Consider the following 13,487-nt stretch of genomic DNA (forward strand, 5'->3'; position numbering starts at 1 on the left):
TCAGTCAAATTTTAGATACAGTAAAGAGTTTCTGTGAAAACTTTGTTTTGCTCTTGCAACCTGACTGCAAAGTAGCATGCCACCGAGTCTCTTTTAAATGTATCAAAAGGTGACAGATCACCAAAGATGACAGATTGTAAGGCAGCTGTAGATGAAGAACAATATCCTAGAAGACAGCTATTCTATAGGGGACTTAAAGGTCAGAGTAGTTAAACCACTGCAAGTAAGCTTCTGGCTGCTACTGCAGCAAGGAAAAAGTCTGCCCATGTGTCAATGACAAGTTAGGAATTGGTATATGGTATCAGTAAGGCTGTTACTGCCATGTACATCAAGCTTTTCAAAAGGATTGCAAAGGGTTCAAAAAGTGATGTGACATCTGGATATGATTCTATTCAACCGAAGGTGGGAAAAGGTTGAGCTAAGTACAGGGAAGGCACAGTCACACTTTGGGCATGATATGTTCATGCATACACAGGAAAGAGACTTTTGAAAGTAAATGGCTTTGTAATCCAGCAGAGGAAGGCTTAACCATATCCAATGATTAGGAATTAAATCTTGACGAATGCATACTTGAAGTAATTGCAGTTACTGGTAGTAAACAGTGATCTCAGTTAAACCCTGGGATAATTTCCCGAAGAATGTGGTGGTTTTCTGCTGTTTAAAGTCTTCAAATCAAGCATCTGAGAGAGCTTCTTAGGTGGACTGGAAGACATGGCAAAAGGATGGGATGAGATCCCTATGGACACATCTCCAGGGGAAATTTGAGAGCAAAATGGCACCCACCCCTGAAGAGCGCAGCTCTCTGGAGGCTTGGGGAAATCCATTCTTTATTCCACTGAATTGACACTAGCAATCTGAGAAAGGTGGAATGCAGCGTACAGACCTCATAGCCTTCAGGGCGGTTTTAATGGGGAAGTGAAAGTTAATGCTCTGTCCACAAAGGGAAAATATTATCTGTTTAAGAATAACCGTATTGTGGGTCTCCCTATATTCTGCTTTAGGTACTGGAATTAAATATATATCGTGTGTGAAGGGGTGTGCACATGACTGCATTGTTTCAGCTGGTAAGGAATTAACAGGACAGTCAGCTACCTCCTGAATTAGGATGCATTCTCAGTCCAACAAAACCTGGAGAAATAAGGCAGCAAGAGGGAGAGAGCCAGAGGAGCAAAAAGCTCTCCATTGCAGTAGGCTTCCAGGCAGTCCTCCAGAGAGTGGAAGAGAAATTGCTTCCATGGAAGGTGAAAGGAGGGAAGGGGATTGGGAAGACCAGCATCTGCCTCGTGTGGGGCTGGGGAGCTGGGAGGCAGATCTGCAGGTGGAGGTTCCCCCGCTGATGCCAGTGGGGGGGACAGAGAACTAAGTCTGAATCCTGTGAAGCAGACGTTGCTCCTCAAAAAAGGGACAGGTTTCTTGAACTCTGCTGGCTCCTTGCTTTCCTAAGGAGGGAAGAAGCTATTATTAGCGATGTGACTGGGGTCATAACCCAGCCAGCAGCTGGGGAAATAACAACTAAGAGTGTAAACAGCGGTCCCCGGTATGGAAGCAGGAAAGGGAGTCAATACAGGGAGGCTTGAAAAAGCAGTGACCCATAATAAAAAGAGCAGTGCCTGGTTAGTCAGATCGGGCTCCTGAAATAGAAAGGCACTCTTGATAAATTGGGTGGTCCCATTTGGATCTTCACTTTTTAAATATCCATTTTTCTTTGGAGTCCCCAGCAATGTTGTTAGAAACTGACGATGCAACATGGCACTTACATTATAGACTTTAAAATTAAATATTTCAAACTGAGGCTCAGCCTCCCAAGGTACTGACAGAGTTGCAGCCCCATAGGTTTGAGCTTTACTTGAGATGCAGTGAAATTCTGATATCTGGGTGTTATTATTGGCCTGTGCTCAAGGTGACCTTGAGTTTAGCACCTCTCCGTGTCCGGTTTGCAGGGCTGCCTGGTGAGAGGAAAGCTCTCACATAGACCCATTTCTTGTTCTCCATCTGGTTGACATCTGGGATGGAAATGTCAGCCAGGAAGAACAAAACATCTTCTGGCCAGGAATGACACAAATCCTACCCCAAACTGACTGATGCAACTGGTGTTATGTATGCTGAGATGAAAATGCTCTGCACGAGAGCAAACGAATACAAAGATTGCCATCTGCCGGCCTTGCAGACTACGTTACCTAATCACAAACTGGTGGGATTCATAGAGCCATCGCAGCGTGCTGCAACTGTTTTCTCAATGATGCAGCTGCTGATGTGTAGGATTCAGTCAGTCACAGAAGTAGTTGTCCCCTTCTTTCTTGGGCTGAGTAGGACAAGGAGACTTTGTGAGCTCTAATCAATGAGTGGGGCCAACTTCCCTCTCTTGGAGCAGTATAACCCCACAGAGAAGTTGTACTGCTGGCATCTCGTGATGCCGAGGTTCAGGATTGTCCCACAAAGTGCAGCTGGTTACCTCTCCCAGGTCACACGCCTGCAGGGCTAAATGAATTCAGCCACAGCCATGAACTCATCAGCTGCAAGGACCAGGATTCTCATCCCACCTTTGCACCTCTGCACAACAGGACTTTATGCTAGCATGGGTCTGAACATTGAGCCGTGCCACCTCTTCTCCAGCATGCCTTCTTTTTCCTTCTCCCTTTCTTTGTCTGGGGAACTGCCAGCCCTCCTGATCAGAGGGGAAATTCTCTCCTGGCATTTGCTGCTCCTCTTTGTGGTGTGAAATAGATTTAAGCAGGATGCAGACTGGTGCTTATGCAACTTCTCTCTTTGCACAAACACTAGGACTTCAGTTCATGCAGAGCTCCCAGGTCTGATCTCTTTGACAACTATTTTGTCCAAATGTAATCACTTATGGCTTTGCACATGTGGAAGCAGATCAAGTAGGAATTGTTGTGCAATACAGTCAGCTTCTCCACTTACCAGGGAAGGCTCAGCTCTCCTCTGCATGGGTAGAGGAGCTTCAATGAGATTCTGCCAGAAAACAGAGCCCGCTGATTCAGAGGAGGTTTTGCCTCACATATTTGTGGGCCTCATTATCTAGCCTAAAATATTCTGGTTTATAAACTTTTTTTTCTTGCACCCTGTAATTTAAATCCAAGATTTGTTTGGTTCTTTTTTTTTTTTTTTTTTTTTTTTTTTTTTTTTAAGACTTGTTTTGATTATAAAAATTGAAGGGGTAGGAGTGGAGGAGGATCCTGTTTAAAAACCAGGCTCAACGACAGTTTAGCAACAGAAGAGCTTTCCAAAACAGGGCTGTGCTCAGTGATTACGTGTCAGAATGCTTTGTGGATGAATATAAAAATGACTAGTTACATGGCTGCATGTACATTTTTCTTCTAACATTTATTACTTGCTAATGGAGAAGATTAAAATTCTCCTATGGTTTTAAGTCAAAGGATCCCTTAAACATATCCTGAAGTTTCATCTCCCTGGTGATTGTATGGCTTTACGGAAAGAAGGGCAGGGAAAGCAAGGCAAGGCACCAAAATACAACAAGAATTTAGTGTTCCTGTCCCTTTGCTTCAGGTCAGACTGAAGACAGTTCAAGCCTGAAAGTGACAGCTGGAGATATTATCATTTACAGATAATGCACCACTCTTTTTTTGTCAGGTTGTTTATGCTCACTTGCAGGCACTCATGGCTCTTTTCTTTTTTTATTTGCTATGAGGAACATTACAGAATTTCATCTCTAGGGAATTCACTCCTTTTCCTTTATGCAAGCGGTATCAGGCACTCCTGTGTCTAGCTCAGTGACAGCCTGTGGCTCTCCTTCACCTCCCCTGGGCTGAACCAGATCTTCTCTACCAGGTACTTTTGGAATCTCTCCTTGGTGGGTGGCAGAGGATGGGGGTACCCGTTGCAGTGGACGTTGTGACTATCAAGTGAGCAAGGGCTTCACAGGGGCCTGTAGATGGGGTCATAAAAATGGGGGAAAGGAGTACAAGTCATTGGAAGCCCAGGGCTCTTAATTTCTGTCCTTGAACTGGCATTGAGCACTACTGTCTACTACCATCCATGTCCAGCCATGCAGGAGAAAAAGGTGGACCTTTTGAAGATGTAAAGTGAAAACCTTGGAGAAGTACTCTGAGAGACAGAGAGGAAATGGATAAGGATCTGCTTAAACTCAAATATTTAGAAAATGGGTCAAAAGTTGTGGAAATCATTTAGAGCAGGATGGGCATCCATAGCCTCCTTTAAGAGGTTCATTTGCTGTGAGAAGGCCCTAGATATGCAGTTTGACTGGCAAATACAGTTCTTTCTGCTTCCTTGCATAATTTTATTTTCCTTCTGTGGCTGTGGAGGGGCAAAATCTCACCTGGGAGAAGGGCTGAATTGCTAATTTGCTTAATCTCATCATTCCACAAGTGTACAGAGACATAAATCCAGTGATCTTCCTGCACTACTTCTGGAAGCAGAAGTATGTGCAGAATGATGTAGGCAGCTAGTTCTTAAACCATAATTCATGAAATTATGTCAAGTGGTCAGCAGCTGGCAATACAACAATGCTGACTATTCTGGTGCTTTCAACTGAAAACATATGAAGAGGGTGCAAAGTGGTGTGAGAAGTCCTTAGGCATGACATTGGTCCAAAGGATTTGGGAAATATATTTTGTAGGTTTTTTAGGTCAGTGACCTAAACTCAGCTCAGGTCAGAACCAAACCCAAATTGGTGTCATGTGGATGTTTTCCACAAAGCCAAAGACTAAAAATGCAGTTGAATCTTAAATTGGTTTCACTAGGGAAAAACAAAATAAAGCAAAGAATAAGAAAGCATCCTGGTCCCTGATATCCTGTCTCTGATATGGTATGTACATATCCATCTTTTTCCTGTTTGGTAATACTGGTATTAATTTTTAATAAAAAATTAGAAACAAGCTGGGTTTCTGAGGTTGCTGAGTCTACTTTACAAGCAATAAATTCACATAAACAAAATAGGTGCAGAAGGAATTAGGATATACAGCAGAGGTAGGGAGTGGTCTCTGCCATGCGCAATCAATGTCAGTATTTTCATTCAGGATTAATTGCATTTTAGGAGTGGCAGAACTTATGCACATAAATTCCACAGCTCAATTTCGCACTGCAGGGCGAGAGACGTTTTTCACAGTTATTGACAAAGGACATTCCAGCAACTAGTGAGATCTGGATTTCATTATATATTTTAGGCTGCAGTGCAAAGTAGTATCTGCCAGAAAAAAAAATGTGGTTGAAGCATGTTTTATTAATATATTGCTGCTGTTCTTGGATTATACTCCTGTAGGGGCTCCCATCTGAAATGATACATCTGATAGGCTATATATTAGAGAGCATTTCAAGGTTCATTTTTTGGATCTGATTCTCTTACAATATACAGAGACGGGATAAATTCCTAGTTCTAAGCATTCAGAGGCAAACTGTCGCTGCCCTTCTCCTGTAGATCATTGTTGCAGACCTTTATTTTAGTGCCCATGAACTAGAAGCACCAATATTACTATAGTGTAATCAGTTCTTACCATTGAGTTTGGTACCTCTGTATGTAATGAGTGAATAGAGAGTGACTTCCCAGTCCAGACAGATTCTTTCTAAATCTGCAGGATAAGCCAGTCCAATGTTGTCAACATTTCATTGCAGCAAATGGGCTGAGTCACAGGAGAAGCAGTGGCATGAGGCCTGTGCTGCTAAGCAGAAAGCAAACCTGGAAGACCAAAAGAAGTGCATTTACTTCCCTGTTGTCTCATCCCAGAGAGCTGTATTAATGGTAAAAGTTCCCTGGCAATTCATAATCTCCCAAACGAGCAAAACAAAAAAGAGGAAAATCTGTATAACAGATTCCTTTAGAAAAATACGCAATTAAGACTGATATTTCTTTTGCTGGTTTTGCTTTCTTATCTCCATGTTAAAGACAGGCTTGTATATAAGCCCACATGTGTTCCTGATATACGAACCCAGCTGCCTTGAAATCAATGGCAAAGTTCATGTCTTCAGTGAAGACTCCTGGGTTTTGCCCATATTTATAGGATATGATTAAGCTGAAAACTTAAGGGGATCATAGCCTTCCAAAAACTAGAGAGGAAGGAGAAAGAAATGAGAAGGCAAATATGTTGTGAAAGAGATCCCAGGTGAAATAATTGGTCCAAATTTTCATGTCTGGATGTTGTTAGTTTTTCCATAATCACTATAGCAAGCTCCTGCTTCCACTGAGGGGAAGTGACCTGGGATTCTTCCAGTAGCAATGGAAATTTTAACACGCAAATGACCAGAACTGTTAAAGTTGCTTTACACATATGTGTCAGCACTGGCAGAATCAAGATATAGCAGACATCATACAGCTAAGTACAAATTTTTGTGTGTGTGCACTCAAAATGGAAAGCAAGGGACTGAAAACCACTATCTACCAAGAAGGGATTGTTTTAAGTGTCAGCGTAAAATGTACAGTGATGTAGGCATGGGTGAAACATGATTTAGGTGTCTTAGAGAGTCATACCATTGGGGTAAGAAAGTCTCATTTACACCGATAATCACCTATAGCTATTAGAGTATCTGGTGCAACATGCCTACTGCTGTTGGAAATACCACTGTATTTGGGCCTCTAGTTCTCTTCAGTGTCCTTTCTACAGAGGCAGCTAATATTAAATGGTTACAAGATGTTGGTGCTTATAAAGTAGCTAACTTGCTTCAGCTCCCATAGTGCATGATTTTCTGATCCCCAGAAACAGGAAGCCACGTATCTGTGTTCTCCAAAACTGTTTGGGATCTGTCACATCTCTGCAGGATACAAAGCAGATGACGAGGTATCAAGTTCATTTAGTTCGTTTTCCACAGGCTCTATTCTCTGTTTTCTCATTTGTGTTACTGTTATTAGAGTTGCCATTCCTCCCAGAGGAAAAAAATAGACAAAAAAAAAAACCACACACACACACACACAAAAAAACAAACCAAAAAAACAAAACCAGAGAAAGTAGCCAAATCCTATTATGGACTAACAACATTGCAATTTATCAAAAACTACCTACTGAAATGCACTAGTTTCACACCTCTACCATTGCCTCCCCTCTTGAAAACTGTCTACAAATATCTGTTGTTAATAGTTGTCTGACACTAAACTGTGACTGACATGCCAATAGTATTTACCCTTAATCTCACCCTTGGAAATATACTAGTATATCTGATATAAGCTTATTCTTGTTGACTGCTAAGAATTAGTTAAAGGAGTAGAGCTTGATGATTTCGTCCATGGTAGCTATTTGTAGCCTGGCTGGGGCCAGGATGCTACTGTACCTGCAATCAAGAACCTGGAACATCAAGAGAAGCTCTTCCTCAGGGTAATCTCTGCTGAAGACAGTAGGTGGATATAAACAGATGGATGCAAGAGCTCAAGGAACGGTGATATAATGGAGGCAGGAGTGCCAGGCCACTGTGTCAGCACACTGTTGGCCAAAGTTACATCAATTGGCTCATTGGCAGTGGTGTGGGGATATCTTAGTAAAGGAGAGGCTTTAGGGAGCTTTTAAAGAACAATATGAAGGAGAAGAATGGGTATTTTTTTCCCCAAATAAAAGTGGCAAAATGTGATTTTGCTTATCAGCAACAAGAAGCAAAGGAAACCCAATACAGAACTGACTCTCCATTACTTAGTTCATTTAAGGCAAGATCTCAAGTTTTTGTGTTAGAAAAATAGCTCTTTATTGCTGTACTGGTAGCCAAAAATGTCTAACATCTGTATGACTAGCATCTGCATGCCATCATGCACAGCAGAGAGCGGGCTATAAAATGACAAGAAGTTTTGGTAATGGAAAGATCAACAGCAGACTGGAACACCAACCAGAACTATTTATAGAGGGGGAGATTTAAGTCTCTTTGAGAAGAACGCAGGAGTGATTGAGAGACTGAGAGACTGACTGATGAGGAGAGAGTGAAAGAAGTAGATACATTAAGCCTGGGCAAATGACAAGCCAAAGTGAGCTGTGATATAAAGAACCAGAGAGCAGATTTTTTACAGGGAAGGCTGGGGCGATAAGATCATTGGACAACGGCAAGTCTAGGGTGAGACATATGAGGCCAAGGGAAATGATGTATTAAAACTTTGCAAGTGACTTCCCAAGGGCAATGGCAAGAGCTCACAGTGCTCGAGTCACTTAAATCTGGGCTGGGCAGAGCACCGGAGAACATCTTGTGGGCAGGGCAATAAGTCCTGGAGGGCCCTATCAGCCTTTTGCACCTGCGCTATCTGGTTTGGGCATTCCAGTCCTGGAGCATACTGGATACATACACACATCCCGTGCAGAAAGAAGTAAAATAGGAAGCTCCCACCCCAGTTTAACATGCTTCGCGACCCTACGTAAAGGTGAGACCTTTGGAGCCTCCAGTGCTGCTTCCCCAGTATGTTAGAAGACCACCTTCTGATTTTAGAACGGGCACAGCTCTAGGGGAGAGAGCTGGGCTCTGTTACAGCTCACACATCATCGCCAGACTTGTTAGCTGAACTGCAAAGGCCCAGCCGAATTGTCCTCACCTCTCAGCTCTGCCAATCCTAACGCTGCTGGTGTGGCTACACAGCCATAACTGAAGGCAGACTGGAAGGCGAGTGGCAGCAGGGTTATAATTCAGAGCTGAACACAGCTGAGAGCACTGGTCTGGGTAAAGTGGGAGATGGGATAACTGGCTTGATTCCCAGAGCTCCCAGCGGGGTGGCAAGCTAACTCTCAGCTTTTATTTTGTTTTTAACTGCTAAAGTCTGATGAGCCGATCACAAATATTAATAGCCATAACACCTCCCCGTATCATTTTTAGAAACATACTCTGAGGCTCAGCTACACCACAGGCTTTAAGGGAAGACAGTGAGCCAGTCATCTGCTTGAAGCTGGAAGTGTGCCCAACAGATCTCCTAAGTCAGGGCCGCATTCAGTACGGAAACAGCCCCAACTTTGCCACTGCCCCTGGTTTCAGCGGATTAGCCAGGTATGAATGAGGCTCTCACTACACCTGCGAGAGCAGTATGTAGGGGCTGCTGTAGAGGAAGAAAACTGGTGTTTTCTGTGTTCCTGTCTGTCGGTTGTGTAGCCTGTCTCTTCAGAGCACTGCTCTTCGAGCATCTCTGGATGGGAATGTGGATACATAAGCAGGTTCTCCCACAGCAGCCTATAGCAAGCTTCACAGCCTTGTGATTTGCCACTAAGCTATACCATAACTGTTTTGCACCGCCATCTAGTGACACGTATGGATGCCTCAAACCCACTCAAACTCTTGCTTTTATCTGATTTATTGCAGTGAATTGAACAGGCAATGGTTTTGCAAGAAAAATAAATGTTTACATTTAAAAACAGTGACAAATGAGTGGGGCATTTGATCTATAGGATGTGAGCTGTTTTCTTATTCTAAATGAAGAATAAAAACATCTACCGAAGCAATAACCTGTTCCCAGGCAGTGTTGAAGTTTGGCTGGCACTCACAGTCCCACCCCAGCTTCAGGTCTTGGCGTGAGGCCTCATGATACACAAATGTCTCTCTGCTTTTAATATCAGTAAAAAAACCCAGCTTCATTTATGTTTCATGAAAAATAGCCTCCAAATAAACATAATATGTAAATTGTATCTGTGCTCTTCCTTTTGAGCAAAACAAAAATATCTTTCGCTTAATCAGAGGCCTATTAAAACTGAAGTCTTGCTGAGAAGTTACTGATGTGTTCACCATTTGATGAGCCTGCTGCATAGTAAGCTTCCAAGTTTTGTAAGTCTGTGAGGAATGATAGGGGAAAAGAGTGATACAGAATCCAGGAAACCCAATAACCTCCTTCTATAATCCTTAGCTGTCTAAAAAGGCACAAATCATTTTTTCCCCATACTTTTCTAACTTTAATATTTTGGAAAATGTTGAATTATTGCTGGATTTTTTTTATTTTTTTTTTTTACTTTGGAACCGACACTTCTTTCTCTACTTAAAGATTAATGAAAACCTTATGTTTGAAAAATGTAATAATGCTGAGGAATGGTGAAGCCCTTATTATCCTGCAGCAAGCTTGGTACTTAATTAACACCCTTTCTAATGACTGTTCTTACTGTGGTTCCCCACGTGCGATCCTTGGACAGGTCATAACAAGAAGTTACTTTGCCATCTACTGTATTCTTCCCATCCTTTCCCTTTTGAAGGGTTCTGGCTGTTTCACGGTGACACTGTGGTGTGTTTTTTTTTTTGCATTGAACAGAACATTTTGGACTGATCCCTTAATCTGAAACAGACGTCTCTTCCCTCATCCCCCTCGCTAGCTGACGCTACAGCCAGAGGAGGACAGAGCCATTAAGGGGCTCAGCCCAGGGGAGCTCTCCCTCAACCCTGCTATGAGCTGGGTGCCCCTAGAAGGCAGCCTCTAGTTTCAACAGAAGCTCGGAGGGTGTGATGCAGGGGTGACAAGAAGCCCTATTTGTGCGGCAAGCCCATATTACTTGCAAAATCTCTACCACAACTCCAGTTCTGTAGAAAGTAAGTTCCCTTTCTGTTTTTCCAGGAAGCAAGTGTAATAACACGTTATCTAGCAGGTCAGAAATACATGTGACTAGGCCTTGCTAAGTGTTTTTCTTGGCATTAGTGGGACAATGCAGAACAATGCCATAGTGCCTTCATTTAGTACATTCACTGACCCATCTCAGGCCAGTGTTTTTATGGGGATCTGTGCAGACCCATATAAATACAAGCCTCAGTCCCTGTCGCGCCATTCACAAAGGGGCTGTTGTGGCAATGCTATTTTTTTTCTGTTTCACACATTGTGGCCTATCTTAGAGGATAACGTTGTCTATTTCTATTATTTCCCATTTGAGATCCTAGAACTGAAAGCTGACATTTAGCAGTATCCAGACCTCTGCTATCAGTAGCTTCAAGGCATTTTTGAAATACGTGCCTCATGACAGCCTTTATGGTAGCCCCAGTTTGCAGACACAGAGACAAAAAAGTGCAGGAAATTTCAGTGGTTTGATATGTCACTCTTTTGGTAACAGCCACCAGCAGTGTCAGCTCCCCTTCCCTTTCTGTCTGCACAGGACACGGACTCGGAGCTGTTGTTCTTGAAAGTGGATGCATCTCTTGACAGCTCTTCTAGTTAATAAGCAATGGACTATGCAGAGGTGGGAGAAACTACGTGAAGAAACATCTGGATGTTCCTGCAGTCTTGTGTATTACCTTGGAGAGCTTCCTAAGCATACAGCACAAGATTTGTCACTTCAAATGTAAAATGCATAGCTATAACGTCCTGTTAAAAGCAGCCAGTCTTAGAACACTGCATATTTTGAACCCTGGAATGTATGATTCATTTTTTAAAATCTTTTTTTTTTTTTTCTGTTGCTGCTACTAGTGGGCCTCTCATCACCTCATCTGTGTATTTCTGCCTTTCCTGTCCTTAGCCACAAAAAATAGGATTCTCATTCATGCCATTTTTCCATCCCGTAGAATGCACAGCCTTAGCTGTGGGTTTGTCTGCTGAATGTATAACAAAAGTCAGCTCACAAGTATCCTGCTCCCATTTCCTGAGCATGGTGCATGGATTGTAGTGACTGCAGCCCTGGTGTCAGGAAAGGTTTTTGGAGTTTAGCAAACCTGGCAAGCAGCTGTGCACAGAACCGGAAAACCAAAAAGAATGAAGATCCAAGATCACATTAGGAAAGCGGTCGGGAGGGCAGAGGACAAGCTTCAAAGCTAGCAGGCAGTTTCTAGGCAAAGTGGTCTCAAAGAGCAGTTCACAGCAGAATGAAGGATACAAATTACAATCCACCATTAAACCTTCCCTTCTCAGCACCTTCCCTTCTACCTTGGCCATTTTCCTCTTCCTCTGGTTCTAAATGTAGCTGTACATGCCCCACTGTTTTAAGCCTCCACACATGCCATTGTTCCTGAATGCATTGACCATTCTCCCTTTCTTCCATGAGTCTTGACCCCCTTCTTTTTTTTCTCTCTCTCTCTCTCTCCCTCTCCTGAGGCTGGGAGATTGGAATTTAAATTTGCTTGTGAGTGACTGCACTGCTGGTTCTACCTTTTTAAGGAGAAAATGCCCAATGTCCTGATTTTAAATCAGAAAAATAAATAGCTTATTTGTTTGAAGAGATGGTGGATGTAAACAGCTCTTTTTTGGGGTGTGTTTGTACATGACTGGTTAGTAAATTAATTTTCTCTTCCATTCAGTTCCACCTCTGCAATGACCACATCTTAAATCACTGCCTGCAGTATCCATTGTCACCTCCCTTCCACCATATCTAAGATGGTAATGACAGTCCCAGATGTGAGAAGCCTGAGCCTCCAAGTCAAGAGTTTTAGTCTCAGCTGTTGGCAAATTGGAAGTTCTGGTGAGTAAGAGAAGGAGTGTGTTGGAAAGCTGACTTAAGTGAATGACTTCAGAAGGAGCTCACATTTATTTGAACTGGGTCTGCAAACTGCAGAAATGCTTTGGGTATGTTTTCCTCATTCATTTATTGTACCTGAAATGTGTTATCAAAGATGTTTGTGTCCAATCAGGCTGGGAACCTAGTACTTCTGGGAAATCCAGGCCCTTTGTGATGGCTTCTCTAATTAGCTATCCAAAGTTGCTAGTAATTCATTACATTCTGCCTTACATAAAACCCTGTCCTGTTTCTTGAGTCAAGTGCAGGCTCCCAAAAATCATATCAGAGAGACAGGATCGTATTAGTGGTAAAAGTGCCTATATCATGTCATACTTTGGAGTCTGCATAAATGCTTATGGAGATTATTATATAGCTCAGGAGTACAATTAGAGTCTGAGGTGAGAACAAGGGCTTTGCACTGCACTATGTGAATTCCAAATGTAAGCAGAGGCCCTGCACCAGCAGCTTTCATCCTGATCTCAAATGTCACAGACATCATCCTACAGAGCAGGCAGGGCATGCTACATTGCAGGTGTCCTCTGTACATCAACAGCTTGCTACATTTTCCTGTGAAATACCTTGGTTTCTGCCCAGCCAGATGTGTAAACACTTTCACCCAGGGGATGTCAGGATATATGTAAAATATTGGGATGGGTGTTGGCAATGTCTACAGAGCTCTGTGACCACAGACAATTTGAGAGGATTTGTTTTCCTCCCCAAAACCAGAACTGGAAGAAGGAATGTACAGTTACATTATGTTACAATATGCAGCCCTGGTGGCCACAGATAGCTCTTCAGTTCTAATTAAAGGCAGGATGGTTTGAGGAACATGTGGTTCCAGCTTAATATTCTGTGACAGCCCAAAACTAACTCTAACAAAAATGCTGTGAAATATCAACATGAGCAGAACTCTTCAGGGTAGGAAACAAAACAATAGTAGCTGCTTGTACACAGTTCATGCACTGGTTCGAGCTGAAGGAAGCAGGACAGAGATTGACTGAGTGTGCATGGACCAGTATGTACAGTGCTGAAAGCAATATATAAATAGAAAGTAAGACACACTACTTAGATACTTACAGTAGGTTTGTTTTGGGGGAAATTCAGCCCTTTTTATCTCTGATAGAATAGATGCTCCAGGAAGAAAGAGAA

The 13,487-nt window shown here is 42.7% G+C and overlaps 1 long non-coding RNA gene across 1 annotated transcript in view; it reads left to right on the forward strand.

Annotated features, from left to right (window-relative positions):
* The first annotated feature begins 8,772 nt into the window (after positions 1 to 8,772).
* LOC121076257 overlaps positions 8,773 to 13,487 on the forward strand; it is a 118,750-nt gene continuing 114,035 nt past the window's right edge. Inside the window, exons 1-3 of the long non-coding RNA XR_005823426.1 lie at positions 8,773 to 8,934; positions 11,007 to 11,090; positions 12,142 to 12,302. This is a non-coding gene — a long non-coding RNA (uncharacterized LOC121076257). The remainder of the gene's footprint in view (positions 8,935 to 11,006; positions 11,091 to 12,141; positions 12,303 to 13,487) is intronic.

This window comes from Cygnus olor, chromosome 1 (assembly GCF_009769625.2).
Source record: "Cygnus olor isolate bCygOlo1 chromosome 1, bCygOlo1.pri.v2, whole genome shotgun sequence".
Classification (NCBI taxonomy): domain Eukaryota; kingdom Metazoa; phylum Chordata; class Aves; order Anseriformes; family Anatidae; genus Cygnus; species Cygnus olor.